Source organism: Pithys albifrons, chromosome 2 (assembly GCF_047495875.1).
Source record: "Pithys albifrons albifrons isolate INPA30051 chromosome 2, PitAlb_v1, whole genome shotgun sequence".
In the NCBI taxonomy this organism is placed as follows: domain Eukaryota; kingdom Metazoa; phylum Chordata; class Aves; order Passeriformes; family Thamnophilidae; genus Pithys; species Pithys albifrons.
The window spans coordinates 22673198-22690572 of record NC_092459.1 but is presented as its reverse complement, the minus strand read 5'-3'; the positions used below and the strand labels follow the sequence as shown (position 1 = coordinate 22690572).

The 17375-nt window shown below is 35.9% G+C and overlaps 1 protein-coding gene across 5 annotated transcripts in view; it reads right to left on the bottom strand.

The window, feature by feature from the left end:
• The window catches only part of FAM83B (family with sequence similarity 83 member B), a 47479-nt gene that overhangs the window by 13859 nt on the left and 16245 nt on the right, over positions 1-17375 (bottom strand). The gene's annotated exons all lie outside the window — the stretch shown is intronic.

Below are 17375 nucleotides of genomic sequence, written 5' to 3'. Positions count from 1 at the left end.
TGTGTCTTGGATTTAGCATGAGAATATTGTTAATAACAAACTGATATTTTGGCTGTTGCTAAGCTGTGCTTACCTAAGTGAAGGACTTCTCAGCTTCCCATGCTCTGCCAGCAAGCAGGTGCACAAGAAGCCAGGAAGGAGCAGAGCCAGCACAGCCACCCCAACCTGGTTGCAGGGATATTCCACACCAGAGAGAGTCATGGTCAGTATATAAACTGGGGCAGTTGGTTGTGAGGGGAAGATTGCCACTCAAGGACTGGCTGGGCACTAAGTCAGTGAGGGGTGACAAATTGTAATGTGCATCACTTGTTTTCTTAGGTTTTATTTCTCTCTCTCTCCTTTTAATTACAATTATTGTTTTCATTATCAATAGTATCCTTATATCATTATTATATTTTACTTTGCTTGAATATTATTAAACTGTTCTTAACACCCAAGTTTTTTTTTTCTTTCCAATTCTCTCCCCCATCCCACTGAGGGGGTGAGTGAGCAAGTGGGTGAGAAAAATTTAGCTGGCTGGGGCTAAATCATGACATGGGTGTGTGCAGCAGTTGGTTATATGAAGAAAAGGAAATCCCCTGAAAGACTAAGGAAGGAAAAAACTGCAACACAAATACAGTAGGAAAACCCTAAACCATTAAATATAATTGCACTGTGCATAAAAAAAATCAGACGCAGGTTTTGTATGAGGGACTTCTTAATCTTTCATAATTTTCTCTAAGGCTAATGGCTCAAGACCCTGAAGTAACCAGTAAGAAGACCCTGGAGAGCTGGAGGAATTGAGGACTTCAGGATTGGAACTGATTCAGCACTCTTACTGGAAAAAAAGTTCTGGTGAGAGCTTGGTTCAAGAAGGTTAGACTGCTGAATACCAGCTACTGATGCCCTTCAATCCATAGGGATAAAGTAAGCATCTCTGATTGGAAAAAGCAATGTCCTTCCAATGGTATTTTGGAGATATATATGGAGATGTTGTACTGCTGACATATCATTAGCAATTTGGAAAGAACTAGTGTTGAAATGTTAAAGGAAATAACAAAGAAAGAACAGCTGTCCATATAACTTTTAAAGATAATACTTTTATCTACTAGCATCTTCATGAAAAGTTCTAATGAGATGTCTCAAGTGCAAATTCAAATGAAATAACGCCCTTCACAGGTATCAAAGAAGGTTTCACTATTTTCATTAATCTTTCAACCACTTGTACCTCAACCTCATCCTATTTATTTATCTGTCTCGTTTCACTTGTGTCTGAGAAGAAAACTGCCAAGATAGATCAGTGTGGTAGGTAAAAAGAACAAAAAAGAAAGTATTTTCTCAAATAGTCTATTTCATTACCTGTCACTCTTCGTCTGAACTCCCTAATTTCTTCCTAACCTTTCCTTTTCTTCAGATCTTCAAGAAATGGGTGCTCATTACATTCTGGATCAATTTAAATGTAAAACAAAAATCCTGCATGGATTCATTAGTGTACATTGATATGAATACATGAAATATACAAATTCCACAGTACAGCCTTCAAAAAATCATTCTAACACTTTCCTATGGCAGATATCTAAGAAACTCATATCTTTGTAGCATGTGTGGTTGCAAAGACTGACAAATTGGAATTATGCAGGAAAAACCCCACAAGAATTAGTAAAATAAAAAAAAACCCCAACACTGACAAGAATGGCCATATCTATCTTTGTGAAGAGGAAGGAGAGAAATAATACATAAGTAAGCAGGTCAGTAAATTGGTGGCATGAGAGGGATGTATGTGCACTACTGTGCAAATATTTCATAACTTGGGAATGAACAGGGGAACCCTTTTTATCTTCACTAGTAAAATTAAACCATCTAGCTTATTAGATCTGGAGTTTTTCTGAAAAACACCAAGTAGACTTACAAGAAAATGTAGGTTTCACTTCCAGAGTTGGAATAGAGATTTTATTTTGAATCCTGAAGTTTGTGCTGGCTGTACAGTCCTTACCAGAATTTAAGTATGTACAAGCAAAACTACAGTCATGATCAACTGAGCATCCATTTGTGCAGTCCCTGCAAACCAGAGATGACTGTTGTTGAATGTCTCATTAGCCTGCCCATTTACTCTTGGCAACACTCAATTAATCTATTCAACACAAACATAATTAGGCTCAATTGCTCAAGAAGAGTGCCAAATTTGAACAATACATATGACATACATATGATACATACCATATGTAAAAAGTAATTTACAGTGATAAGGTCGTTTTTGTTTACTGATTTCTATAAACCAAACTAGCTCTTTGATCATAAACTATAGATTTTGACTTAGAAAGAGAAAATTCCACAAATGCCATAGAATATTCTGACCTTTAAATGTATTAAGCCTTTTTTTTTTGTTTCCTTTTTAATATTGGGGGAGGGGGTGTACCTTTCCCCATACACTTTCCTACTTTGCAGCAGAAGGGAGTATTGCACTTTGGAAAAGAAAAAGCCAACATGGTATTCAGGGTTCCAAGTTTTGATTAATTAAGCAGACCAAGATTAGGATGTTACTTCAAAAGAGGTATTCTACCATGTGAACCTACCTTTAACTAAAGCTGTAACAACAGCTGCAGGATTATTTACTTGCTGTATCGCTTTGGAAGAAAAGATCTTGTTACTGTGCCTTTGCATTTGCTTTTGCAATTTCAGAGCTAATTTCCACCCTAGTACTTCTAAGAAGAAGCACCCTAACAGTGAATTCCAGCAATGAATAAAAACAGATAGCATTCAAGTTGCAGAAAATAGGTCAGAAAATTGACTATTCCATAAATTCTGTTTCTCTTGGGCATATCAACACTATCCTGAGTCAAGAAAATCACCTCAAGGCAGAGTGCTCCAGTGTCATACAGTAGGCTTCCTTATAAACTGCCATTTTCCATCCAAAGCATATTTGTTTCCCAAAATGCAGAGGTATTTTCAAAGATGCTTTTGTAGTAAATACAGTGGGCATCTAACCCTTCCAGTAACACTGGATGGGTACAGCAGTCTTCTGATGAATGCACCAGAATTCTCAGAGAACTTTCCAAATCCTGACAAACTGATTATCACCCTGATCAAAAATGACACTCATTTGGGAATAATTAAGCATTTTACATTTTCAGGAAGGAGAAAACAGTTGGTGGAGAGGATACTTGCTGTGCATAATATTGTGTAACACTGAAACTATACACAGCAAGAGGGATCACCACCTGAATCAGTATTAGACAGAAGAGCATATTTCAGTAATCAAGTAAAAATTAAGACAGTGAAGAAAACAGGTTTTTATGCTAGTTTTCTTCCCCTAAAATGAAATTTAAATAATCTTTAATTCTCACTACTAATATTTTCATCTTATCTACATACACTTTTTTTTTTTAAAGTGATGAATGTTTTTGAAAGTAAAATTTGGTTTTAATAACATTCTTACAGAAGAAAAAATCTGCTGAAGCTAGTAAACTCAAAATTACTTCTAATAAAGCTTACAATTTGTTCAACTTAAATAAGGCAGCAGTAGAGCCATATGCTATTCTTACTACTATCTTGACACTAAGACTATAGTTTGCAATAGAAAAGTAAAGCCTCACACACTACTTTAGCATTTTAAAAATATTTATGTGTGGGCAGGAAATTATAATTTTGTTGAATAGTGCTATTTTTATGCAACTATTCTAAAACATATTTTTTTTAATAAACTGATTTATTTAATTTTCACCTTAGTAAGGAAAGTACCATTTTAAAACTCATTATTCCTAACACACCAGATCATTTTAATAAAAACTTCTTTTCACTCTTTAAATTTTTTAAATAATCAAGTTCGGAAAATGACTCACTCCTACACAGAATACTATTGGCAAGGGTCACAAAAGACACATACACAGTTGTTTTGAAGGTTGAACCAAACAGCTACAGCTCAAATATCCTGCAAAATTAGGCACATTCTTGCAAACCCGGAGATTAAGTACAAGGTAACATGGCAACATTTTGGATATTGCGACACTATAAATGGAAGCTGACACTCAATTCTGTTGCATCTATCACATTACAGAGTCAGCTATTGCTAGTTTGGGCCCATTCATGTGCATTATATTTGCTTAAATGGTTCTCACCTTCAGAAACTAACTCTATGCAAAAGCTTACCTAGAAAGAAACTGCCAATCCTAACAGTTATACCTGTAACTAAACCTCTTCTGAGCATGTCCAGGGGAGGGCCACCGAGATGCTCAGGGCTGAAGCATTTGCCCTGTGAAGAGTAAATGAAGGAGCTAGGTTTGTTCAATCTGGAGCAAAGGTGGCTTCAGGAAACCTTACAGAAGTTCCCAGCGCTTTTACTTCAGGGAAGTTCTCAAGGAAGTCAGGTTCTTCAAGTGGTGGCAGGACAAAAGGCAACGGTCAAACCTTAACAAAAACAGTTCTGGTTTGATCTAGGGAAACCCCTTATTCCCAGAAAGACAGCTCAGGAGTAGAGCAGGTTGCCCAGAATGGTTGTCCAGTTTCCATCCTTGGAGGTTTTCAAGAGTCAATTGGATAAAGCCCTAGGCAACTCAGTCAGACACTACCACTAGCCATGCTATAAACAGGAGGTTGGACTGGATACCTCCTGAGGACCCTTCCAACTGACCAAGTCTGCAAATCAATGATTCAGAGATCTTCACTCCCATCACATTCACAATGCAAGCAAATTTTGCCATGTTTGGTAGGAATCAAGTACTGTGAGGCTTAAAGAAAACAAACAGAAACTATAAATAAAAACCACTGAGAAATAAAGGAGTTTTTTTGCTTTACTTCTCCCATTTTTGCTAAATAAAAATCAATGGATTTTGATCTCATAGCAGTTATAAGACATAAAAATCCACCTTTTAATGGGTATGTACTGAAGTTCAGGCATAGATGTAATGAAAGGCCTTTACTGTTAGAGCTCAGTAAGTCTATTTTGTGAACTACTGACAGTTTCATTATCTCAATATTACCACTCCTTTCACAAGCATTAATTATGATTCTTTAAGGTATACACTGCAGCATGTGTCACTTAACAACTCCTTTGCTATAAACAGTAAAAATACAAGAATTCTCTAATGCAACAGCTCCCTCAGGTCAGGATTTACTAGAGACACCAATATCAATAACTTAGTAAGGAATAAAGCTAAAGATCTACCATACGCTGTAAGAGTATTGATTTCTTTTAACCTACATGAGGCTTACTTAGGGCATGATATGACAAAAATCCATATTGCTGTGCAGTGCTTCTGAATGTCATCACTCTTTCTCACCCCAAGGCCAAAGAAGCACATCTCAGACAGAAATTTAATACTGTTTTCATTGACCTTTTCTCTGGTACTCCAGCAAATCCCTTTTCACAGATCTCTGTTTTAGGGAGAATCTCCTTGTGGCACACACTCAGTGCTATCCAAATCTGGCCTTTGATCTCAGAGAGCAGGCAACTGCTGGTGCTTGCAACAGTGCAGAAAGAAGACATGGTACTGTGTACCTTGCTATTAGAAACAGAAGGCAGGCAGCAAATTGACTAGGAGGCTTTCAGGCACCATAAAAGAGAGAAAAATTTCATGATCAGTGCAGACAACCTTCCCGCTAGTAAGCTATATCGTATGTCCCACAAGTTATTGTGTGTTCATCTAATTATGTTATGCTGGTTTTTATGGTTGAGGGTCTATGCTTCTGCAATTTGTATTAGAAGCATCCTAATAAATCATCTGTAATCCTTACTTTCTGGCACGTTGCTCACACCAGAGTGCTTCTAGGAGGAAAGTTCTTTAATTTCGTATAAAGTTAAAAATTGAAGACCCTGAAATGCTTTGCACAACACATTCTTCCTTGCAATATATACTTCAAAACCAGTGCGAGTTGCACTGGCGTAACCCAGGTCACCTTTGTGCTGGATGCATTGCTGAGGTCTCCCATAGCAAATGTAATATATCAGAAGTCCTGTAAAAGTGCCAAAGAGCAGTATAATGAGGGGAACCCTCCTCTGCAAATACAGCCTAATACAATAATATAAATAGCAATCTAGCATCTGAGTATGATCCATTCTCCTAAAATTTCCATAGAAATGTAATGGAACAAATACTGAGATGAATTATACCTATGCAACTTCATAAAATTAACGTCGCTACTTGTATTGTCACTACCTGTACTAATCATAATTGACTCCCTGCAATCTTGCTTAATTTATTTAATTTGGCTCCACAGTAACAAAGCAATAGAGAATAACCATGCAGTGTACTTTGAAATGTTCTTCCATTATTGCATTCTTTAAAAGCAATTTAATTAACTACAGGGTGAAGTCTGGCACTATTACAGGCAGCTACAGTACCTCAGAATCAGCTCTCCTAACACTCACTATCCTCTTTTCCTCCTTGTGCTCCAAAACATTTCCACCATTAATTCAGAGGATAGAAAAACAAGGCCACTCAAACTGAGTATACCTTCTGTTCTGATCACCAAACCTCATTTTATGTCACATACTACCACACAACCTAAGCTTTTAAAGTGAAAACTAAGTTTACATGGAATAAAAATTAATTTTAACATGTACATTAAAAGTAAACTAAAATTCTAGAAATCTCCTGCAATACAATAAGGAAAACCAATGTAAACTATTCTTAGAAAACTAAAAATGCAGATAAACACGTAAGGCACTACATAAATAGTTTAAGTCTATTTAACTGTGTAGTCCACAGGGTAAAGCCTCATCTGTTCTGTCCCAGAAACACATACAAAAAATGTGTGACAGGGGAACAGTCCAGCTACCGGTATTGGGGGGAAATGTTCTGATTCTGGCAGCAAAGAATAAAATGACAGCAAAAACATGAGCTCTGAAGGAGGATGTAATTTTACTTTGAAATACACTGGGAAGATCAACTTTTTACAATGAACAATCTTCTAACTACACAATTCTGCCTTTTGCTCAACTTGGCAATTTTTTTACAGCTTGCCACGTCTAAAAAAACAGATCAGAAGATCAAGATTAGCTCTTCAAAAACTAAAGCTAAAATCAACACAAAAGTAAAGTTTTCTGAAATGCAGGTAAGACTGTTTCCTCCGAAAAGTACTGTACAGTAACCTTCTGCATTACCATTCAGAAAGCAGCTGCGGGCCGCGCTAGGAAGTCATACGTGTACCATCCTATAATGATGCCTTCTGGGTTACCTCTTCAAATTCACACAACTGGGAATTTTATCTTGCAAAACATATGGGGGTGAGCTACATTAATTCTATAAATGTGATCTGTATCTGTGGGTTTGGTAGTTGCTATTCTGGCTGGAGGATTAAAAGAATTCAATTTGAGGTGACCAAATTACAGGAGACACCACCTCCCTCCAGCCAGCAGCAGAGGAGATAATTCTGAAGCTTTACTTCCACACATGCAGAATTGAGTTTCAGCAACTCTTGGTAAAGAGAAGATGGAATGGGATATTCTGGAAATTCTTCATGGGGACTTTCCAAGAAGCACTTATAAATCTAATCCTTGAAAGAAAGGATCTGCAAAGAAACAGCTGCTGCCCAGCAACTGGCACACCGTAGAAAAAAAAGAAATATTTACCTAAATCTGCAAAGAACTATCCAGCATGATTAAAACAATAAGCATTCACAATGCTCAATTTTAACACCTTCCTTCCTGCCTGTAGTGCTCCCATCAGTAACTAAACTGCTTTTGGTATTAAACAAGCTGTGTTCTGTCACTGAGAACAAAACTGGGTGGAGGTCCTACAGAGAAGTACGTAAGGTAGCACAGAAAATCCTTGGCATGATGGAGGGAACATATTAGGGACCTTACTCCAGATTCCCAGTGCCATGTGGGCTGCAGCTGGTTGGGTAGCAAGATTTTAATATTTGTATTTAGCTCTTCAGAATGTTCATATTCAGTTGTTAATTTGAGAAGCTGCCAAGCTGTTCCTGAGGAAAGCAAACAGAAAGGAAATGCCAGGATTTCTGACAGCCTAATACTCAGCTACACTACAATGGAAATTCATGACAAAACTAAAAGGTACTTCTCTAGCCTCCAGCTTTCTCTGTGGTGAATTTCAAAAACTAGTTGCTACAGAAATTTTTTTTTTTTAGAAGAGTAGTAACAGCTTTAATATGCAGGTTCTCATGGGGTCCCTTAATATTTAGGGAATGTTTAGGCTACTTGAATTAATATTGTAATATTATACTTTTTAGTTTAAATTAGTTTGTAAGTAGAAGCACTCACTTATTCATATGTGCAGTATTTAATGACTGCCCAAAAACAAACAATGCACAGGAATGTGATAAAAGTTAATTATTTTATTTAAAAGTGTCAGTAGCAATTAGAACTAAAGCCTTAATGACTTTTACGTTTCGATATCCCATGCAGGCTCTTTCTGTGATTTCCTTCAAGAAATCTTAAAATAATTGGCTGCTTATCAAAAAGTCAATGTCTGAGAATTCAGCTAATCTAGGTAACAATTCTTGAAAATATTTTGGGGGTTTGCCACCTTTAAGAGTATATTTTGGTGAGGTTTCTCAGATGGGGAACTGACTGAAGGTCTGAGTCAGTCTGACTTCCACTGCTCCACTCGGTTACCTCAAGAATCCTGTATAAATGCATTTTCAACACTGAACCCTGTTTCCTGAGAGTTTACATATTGAAAAACACTAGACAATGTACAGAAAATCACAATATTAATCAACATTTAAGGCTGTAGACTTTAAACTATACAAAAAAGCAACATTTCTTAAAGTATACAACTTTGCTGGCATTTGCTAATTAGACACTTGGAAATAATAAAATATTCTTTCAGCCAAATGCAAATTTACAGGAAGAAGAGATGATTCAGACTGACTTTTCTAGACTGGGAAGGATAATTTTGCTTTTAAGTTTGCTTATGCAAGAACTGTGCACTGTTTTTCATCTTTGAGACCTTAACAGTAAACATGTTTCTAAAACTAAATAAAATGAGAAGAGCTGAGTATCTAATATTGGTATTTTATAAATAAGCTACATATTTAACATATCCTGCACAGGTTTCAATGCTTCTACTAGCATATATATAAACATATATAATATTTTTCAGACAAAAAAAATGGAATAAAACATAACTGCACTGCTCAGTTTTATAATAGTGCCCCAAATCCCTTGCTCTTATTTACAAGAGTATGTATTACAGGTACGTAGAGCACAGGAGAACAAAAACAGAAAGGCAGGTAACTTAAGATGGAGTGGAAATAGTACTTCCATAGTAGAGGCTGAAAAGAAAATAATTGTCTCAAAAGCACAAAACATTTTTATGTTTCTAAGCACATCAAAATTTTGGTGGCTCCAAGTCGGCAAACAAATCTGATGTGTTTCAGAATGGCTTATGATTCAGAAAGATGGATTTTGGATTTATATGCAGTATGTTAACCCCACAAGGATGGCCTATCAAACATTTTTAGTACGTGGAAAAATAAAAACATACAGTTGCAGATGACTTGTAAGCACTGCATTGTTAAGTCCATGAGTTTCTTATACCTGGGTGACCTTGCATCAAGTAAACACAAATTCATAAGACTAATATTTTCTAACAAGAAGGAGAGAAAACAAATCTATTATGATAAGCAGTGCCCAACTGGAAACAAAAATTGCCAGATTTCAAGTAAATGGAAGCCTACAGACAAATAAGCATGACTTGATTATATACCTGACTTAATGACCTTAATACTGAGAAACAAGTCCTAATTATATCATTAATTGTTGAATGTCAGTCCCCTATAGACACTGGAAACTTTCTCTTCCAAAAAGCAATTTCGTAATCCTAAGAAACGCTGCCAGTGAAAGTGTATCATTTAGAAGAAAAAGAGGAATAAAAAATTGGAAGTCCTTGCAGAAGACATAGTTAGATGTCCACAGAACCCCAACTGAGACTAGAACCAATTCTGGTTAAAACCTCCTCTAGTTCACGGTATAGAGAAGGTAATATCAAAGTGAAGAAAGAAGTCCTCAAAAGAGGCTCTAGTCAGTCTTCAGAAAGAAGTGCCATAATTTGTCTTTAGGTTAAGAAGGAACATTACAGTCTAGTGCAATAAAGTAATATTTGTTGCAACTGCAATTAGCAGACCTGTACAGTTTACACCTAAGACAGCAAAATAATTCTGCTGTTGTTCAAACTTTTGAGTATCGGGGACATAACACTTATGCCCAATATTCAAAAAATAGCATCATGACCAATTTGGTTACTCAGCCTGACTTCTGAAAGGAAAACCAACACAAGAGTCAATGAATACAGAAATAAAGGCAAATCATGTATTTAGGGAAAGGTAAGTAGGAAAACACCTTTCAAAATATTGCTTATTTCATTAATTTTCAAAATTATGCTTTTGTATTCAGCTTCATACACATGATTAAGAGTCAGTAACAGACACAAAGTATGCACACTTAAGGACTGGTTAATGGCTACATGTTTAAAGCAGTTATCCAGTGAAAACATTTTGATTGCATGCATTTCTAGCAGCTTCTAGGTCTCAATGATATTAAAGATTTTCAAAATGGTGTGACAAAAGTGCAAGCAAAACTACTATAATTTACATATTATTAAGGCCTATTTCTATTACCGTCTTCCCTTACTTCTCTCGCTACCTTCCCCTTACTTCCCTCTACTCTCCTTCTTTCCTCCTTTCCCTCTGCCCCTTAGCTTCCTTAACACTTAGTTTCTCCCTTCCTGTCCCTTCCTTCTTGTTTCAAGGGAGGAACTTCAAACTTATTTAAATTTGAGATTGGAAAAAGCTCTAATACAGGATACTGATTGTGGGCTTAAAACGTGTTCCTATGCATTTTATACAAACTTTAAAATATCCCACTTTTTATGATCATGCTGTTATGATATCCACAATACAGCTTTTGCTTCCTGCTACAGATGCTATTTACTTCACCACCACCAATTTCAAATCCTATAGATGTACCTAAATCTGTTTAAGGAAGTCAACTGAAGCAGTAATATGGTTAGGGTAAACCAGAAAAACAGAGAATCCAGGCTGTTTAAAATTATTGGTCACAGGTTTTCTGCAGGGTTTAGGCCTGTGAGATTCTCTGTTCACTTTATATATAACCTTTACAATTTTTCCAGTTTAGAATTTTTAAGTGAAAATATCATGCCTGGACAAACACCTGTAGTAAGATGTCACTAAAAAAGGCAACAGCAATAATGTCAGACCAGGATTCTAAAACATGTATTACATACATAATATATGCTTGCATGTGTCCATATGGCACATAATTACATCTGAATGCCAGGTAAACAACCCGACCAGATGATTTAAACTTTTTATTTCTTTTTTAACATGCTGCCAATTGAGCAGGAACCTACCCTGATACTTGGGAGAAGCAGATTACACCACCTGCTCATAGAGCAGCCACAGCAACTTGTGCAACATACTGCTAATGACTGTGTGCTGGCAGGCTTCATTTCAATTTCACCTATTTTAAAGACAGGTTTTGAAACTAATTAATTAATTGCTGTCTGCAAATCATGTTGAGGTCCTCAGGTGAAACCCATTACCCTGGCATGCTGGATTATTTATTATAGATTAAATGAAAAAGGAAAAAATAATAGCATACTAGTCTGAAACCATCGGCAGAATGTCCTGAAGATAAGAAAAAATTAATCTACTAAATAAGTAATTATGTGCAGCATTTCAGGAAGAAAACAAATTCAAATTTTTATGCACATTAACATATGGATCAAGAGGTCTGAAAGAGTAGGGAAGCAATTATAGAACCCCTGCTCGAATCTCCTGAGAAGAAAACAGAAATGAACAGCTAAATAATGCTACAATTCTTGCAGCCTCAGTGGCATGATTGGAACCAAACAAAATACTAAACAAAATTTAATCCCTGAATCAAATACAGCATTACAAGTAAAATCATTACTAGATGAAAGAATTATTACTTCAGTACCAATGCTATGCTTTAAAAATATTGTATTTTAAAAAAATTTTTAAACACTCTAAAATGTTTTTAAGAGAACTCTGACAGTTTTTGGTGAAAGGTGAATTTTCCAGACAGTGAGGTATTTGAGAGAGTTCCAAGTCAAGGGATAAGAAAGGGAATTCACAGAAAGAAGTTTTTAAAAAAAAAGAAACATTTCTTTCTTATTTCTTTCTGCCAGGTTTTTGTTCAACTGATCTTTTGTCTCTATGTGAGCTGACTTCTGAATAATCATCTTTGTCAGACAAGTCATACAACTTAAGAACTATCTTGGTGACACTTCATTATTTGTAAATATAGTTAGCATCAGCTTTCACTAGATTGGCATAGAGCTCCTCCACAAGGCCACAGAAGTATTAATTCATCATTTGCAATTTCATACTGCAATTATGCAAAATCACCGGAAAGACTATTTGATCTTTGTGATAAAGTCTGCTCAGATAGTTATAATTCTCCTTCTTTGACAGCTACTGTATTTGCATTTAAATATAAAAGTTTATTTTTAAAAATTAGAAGTTTCTTCAGTGTATTTTCTTAAATCAGAGTCCTAGGCCACTTCCAGGACACATCTGGGGAGGAGTAGAGACATGGCCAGGCTGCAAAAGTTCTGCAATCCAGACTCCAGCAGCCTCAGCCCCAGATGGGCACAGTCATCCTATGCTTATGGTCTGCTCCTCTCATTTTTCTCATTCTCACTAGGATAGGACTCCTAATAAAGCACTCACTCACAAATTAATAAAGTGAACAGTTATTCAAATAAATGACTTATCAGTGTGCAAGTAACTGAACCCTTTATACTCAATTGAGCTAGTCACCAACATGACAAGTTAATAGCTTTTTACTAATAGGTAGAAGAGAAACATGTTATCATGAGTCTTCCATTGCACAGCTTCATGTATGTGAGAGCATTCCCCTTCCTACATAACATTCCTCCTGATGTGCATTGCATGCCATTTCACACAGACACCTAACCTCCATCTGGGTAATGATAATCAGAGATCTAATCAGGAAGTATGCTGAACATCTGCAAGAAATGCAAAGTTCCTGCTGGGGCAAGGGGGTTTCCTTTAAAACATCACAGCCCATACCTGGATTTAAGAATGGAGAAACAAGAAAACCAATGTCAGGAGTACCTACTGCAGTTCTCCAGTGGCTTTGTTTGCGAGATTTGCTGCCTATTTATGCCAGTGAGTCTCCTGCAGCCACAAAACATTCCTGTGTTGAACAGCTGTGTAATTTAAGGGTTTATATGCTAGCAAATGTGAGGGGTAGAGAGGAAAATTCACTTGTTTTGCCATCAAAAGCAGAACCTTCTAAAAAGTTATAAAGGTTTAAAAGGCAGAAACACAACTGAAAAAACCACCCCTGGATTTACATTAAGCCATGCTCTGTTGGAAAACTGGCTCTTCAAAAATGTGTGAAGCATGCTAATAGCTTAATATACTAGATAACTTTAGTTGCCTGAAATAAGGATTGAAATGAGAATCTGTCATACACCTCTGTGGAGGAGAGGTAAACATTTTTTTCCAAGAACACTTTGGAAAGTGTTGTTTTTTGATGCAAACCAGTGCCTTTCAAATAAACACTTGTTCTTATGAAGTACCTCTCTGATCTCAGGAAAGATCTTCCCTTGAGTAACCTGCCCATTCCAAATTCATGCCAATAAGGCTCTCTGTACCACTCTGTTGTGCATTGTGTGCATATGTGTATGCCTAGAATCCATGCTTTCTGTAGCATAGTCTGTACCTGTGCATGTAGAGGACTGCAAGCATGTACACACACACTGACTGAAAAAAATATATTTTTATATTTGCCTCCTTTGTCTAGACAAAAAGCTTCAAAACAGCACTGTATTGACAAATGAGTGGGAAAAAACAACGGTCGTTTTAGATGTAGTAACGGGACAGCTTTTATCCTTTTTTTCTTGCTCACTTAAAAAGGTATATATCTTTTTCCTGTTCTTCTGAATCTGCTTTCAGATGTCAATGTAGTATGCACTCACTAGAGATATGAGGTACAGCTGTCAGGAAGGAATTTTGCAGAGAGTTTATAATTTTTGCTCAACTATGACTAGTAGTTGGTAATTAAAAGATACTCAAGTCTCTTTTCAATCATAAAAAATGCAGAATGTTTCAGATTCCAGCTTAAGCTCTTGAACTGTGTTCACTACTCCTAGTACATGAGTTTCCCAAACTATTTATGGCTGCGAAAATCACTCTGAGCTAATATTCATGCTAATAGATGAGGAGTCTGTGACCTACAAGGAATTTGTCTTTCAAGTCCTAACTAGACCAAGTATTTAACCACAAAACGTTTATATTCAGCAAAAATAAAAATATACAAAATATAATGTATTTTTAAAGGACATAAAAGATCTTTGAATGGATACAAATGCATGGAACTAGAAAAGCATGTGAATCACTCCCATTTTAGCTAGTTCTAAAAGATGTTATCATAGAAATATATTTTTAATAGACTAATGTTATTTATGGGCTCCCAAATCATCCATGGTGTAACTGAAAAAACAGAAACCTACTGAAGTCTGTTTCTGCTACTTCTTTATCATAAAAGACTCTGGCAGAATTACCAGAAAAAACAAGCAGCTTTTTTAGTTCCTCTTAAATGACTTACAATAACACTTAAGTGCACACAGAAAGTTTTTCATCTGTAAAGTGCAAACCATTTCATAAATGCAGGAATAATATATTGCAACTATTTTTACCTGGGAAAATGAAAATATATAGGGTGTGTATGTGTGTGTCACACTGCTGTCCTGTACAGGGACATCTTAGTCAGCCCATTACTAATTAGCTTTGTTATTGGAAACAGTGTAGTCACCCTAAGGTGATGTTCTGAGGAGCTGAAGACGCCCTACTCCTTGTGAATCTGCACTAAACCCTGCTACGTGAACAGAGGCCAATGACCTGCATTTATAAGAGAGGCTGAGCATCTCGAAGTCCCTATGAAAGCAATCCCTGAGGCTACAAAGCAAGCCAAGCCTCACCTCACCCTCCAGTCCCCCATTTGAAATACTCTGCACCTTCTCTTTTGTCTGACTGTCATGTTGAGTGGTGAGATACACAAGCAGAAAGCTGAAGCTTGCAACATGGGTTTCCTCAAGTAAATTCCATCATTTAGAGAAAAGTGATTGTAGAAAAAAAATCTGATCTCCTGACCAATTATTAATTAGTTACCCCAAAGTGTTGACTGTAAGACTGGCACTAAAGTGTTTTAAGGTCAGATTTATTCTTAGTTTCAGCTCTTTGAAGATGTAACATTGTCAGCCTTGTGCTCTGCAGGGAGTCAGATGTCATTACCAAAATGGTTCCATCTGACATCAAAACCTATGAATCTCTTGGTTTTATGAACTCTCCTGATTTTGCAGTCTGGAAATAGCTGCAATAGAGAGAGCCTTAAAAAGTGAGTTTTTAAAGGATACAAACATTGATTAGAGGCTCATGTTTACCCAGCTCTTTTTCAAAACAACTTCCAGTAAAATCAATTAGAAAATCATATCTGAAAAGGAAAGCAATGACAGGGCTCATGAAGAGGACACATGAACACAGTACAACCAGTAGCATATAATCAAGAAGTAAAGAAGATTGATTTATGAAAAAATGCATTCATTAAAATATCAGAAAAACTGCTAGTCTTAAGGGGAGATCATGTCTCTATGAACGAATTCAAAACTAAAGCACTGCCACTGGATTTTGAGGGGAATGAACTTGGAGCATAAGAACTCCCAGTGGATACAATGCAAAAAGTCATTAGTTTCAAATACCCAGGCACAACACAACCAAAAGCATGCCTAAAGAAACCAAGGAAATAAAAACTGCAGATGAATGATTCTTTGAAACACCAAAGAATTTTTTCCAACTTGAAAACAAATGAAACATTTAATTTGAAATTTTCTTGGTTTTGTGGTTTTGAGCAGATTTGAGAATGGAAGGAAAAAGAGTGTATAGTTTACTAACAAAATCTTTCCTGGACAACCTGCTGACCTTCAAGAGCCAATGACTTTGAAATGAATTAAAATGTCCTAAGTGAAATACCATTCTCAATTTTCATAATGCATTAATTTAGTTAAGTATGTTCATAATTACCATGAAAGGTTTTTGGCATACATCATATTAACAGGTGTTCTGCATTTCAGCCTGTGTGGTGCAATATTTACTGTGGCAGCTGCTGACAGCAAGCTTTTCAATGAAATTGCAGTGTGTGTGTGTGTGTGTGTGTGTGTGTGTGTGTGTGTGTGTATTTATTTGTGTATTTATTTATTTATTTATTTATTTATTTATTTATTTATTTATTTATTTAAATGTTTTGTGACCTTTTAAGGCAGACTGTTTAAAACTTATTTAATATCACTTTTTTTCCTTTTTTATTCATTTTTTTAATAGGTAAAGACATTTCCTCTTTTTGGTTTACATAAAATATATATATATTTATAGCCATAAAATTGACCAAATGGGATGCTTTATATTTTTACTGTTTCAGGCTGAAATCCAATTCAGAGCCACAAATAAGCAATATAAAAACAAAACCAGAACAGCTCAATGTTTGGTACTGACATTGTAATTGCTACAGACTGTATTCACAGCTGTTGAAAAATAAAAAATATCATTCAGTGAATTTTTACCATAACTCAGTTAGTGGAAGTCACTAATTAAGAAAAAAAAAGAAAAAGAAAGTACTGCATTATTTTTACTTTGTATGTTACAAAGCTTTCTATATTTCCAAATTTCTCCTTACTAGAGAAGTAGTTTAAAGTCTGGTCAAGGTGATTTCTTTCATAATGTCAAGCAGGAAAATTTAGTGTAATTATCAATAACATCTCTACTGTTAGAACAGCAATGCCTCCAACGGGCATCAACAAGAAGTTTTTGTACTTTTGTGTCCGATCAGAGACTTATTTTCCTAAACTTTTTGACACACATAGAGCCAAGACTGATCAAAGAATCTGCCCAATTTTGGATCTATGTAGCAAAGAAAAATTATGGTTAAACCTATGTCTTTTTCTTTTTGCATGCACTATATATATTATGAATCCCCAAACAAGCAGCTTTGAGGAAGTTCCATTTGAGTATTTAAAACCAGAGTATCTGTGTGAGCATCAGGGTGAACTGAAATGCAGCTAACAATGTTACTGTTACTTCTTTAAAATAAGTCAGAAAGATTTCTGTATTTGGAATTAAAACAGCTTTTTGTTTCTCATTCAGTGTCATATTTCCACAACAGATAATCCTATATGGGTGTGCCACTGGAATGTTTCAGTCAATGTACCTTGCTGGAAACTTCCCAAAATCTTTAAACACCTAGCTTTTTGTGGTATTTTCAAACTCATTACATTCTGTGAAAAAAAGTCTGCCAAGGATCATCTTCTAATGCTGCTTTCAGAGACAGTACTCAGCTTTGTATCTTCAATGCCTGCATTAAAGTACTATTA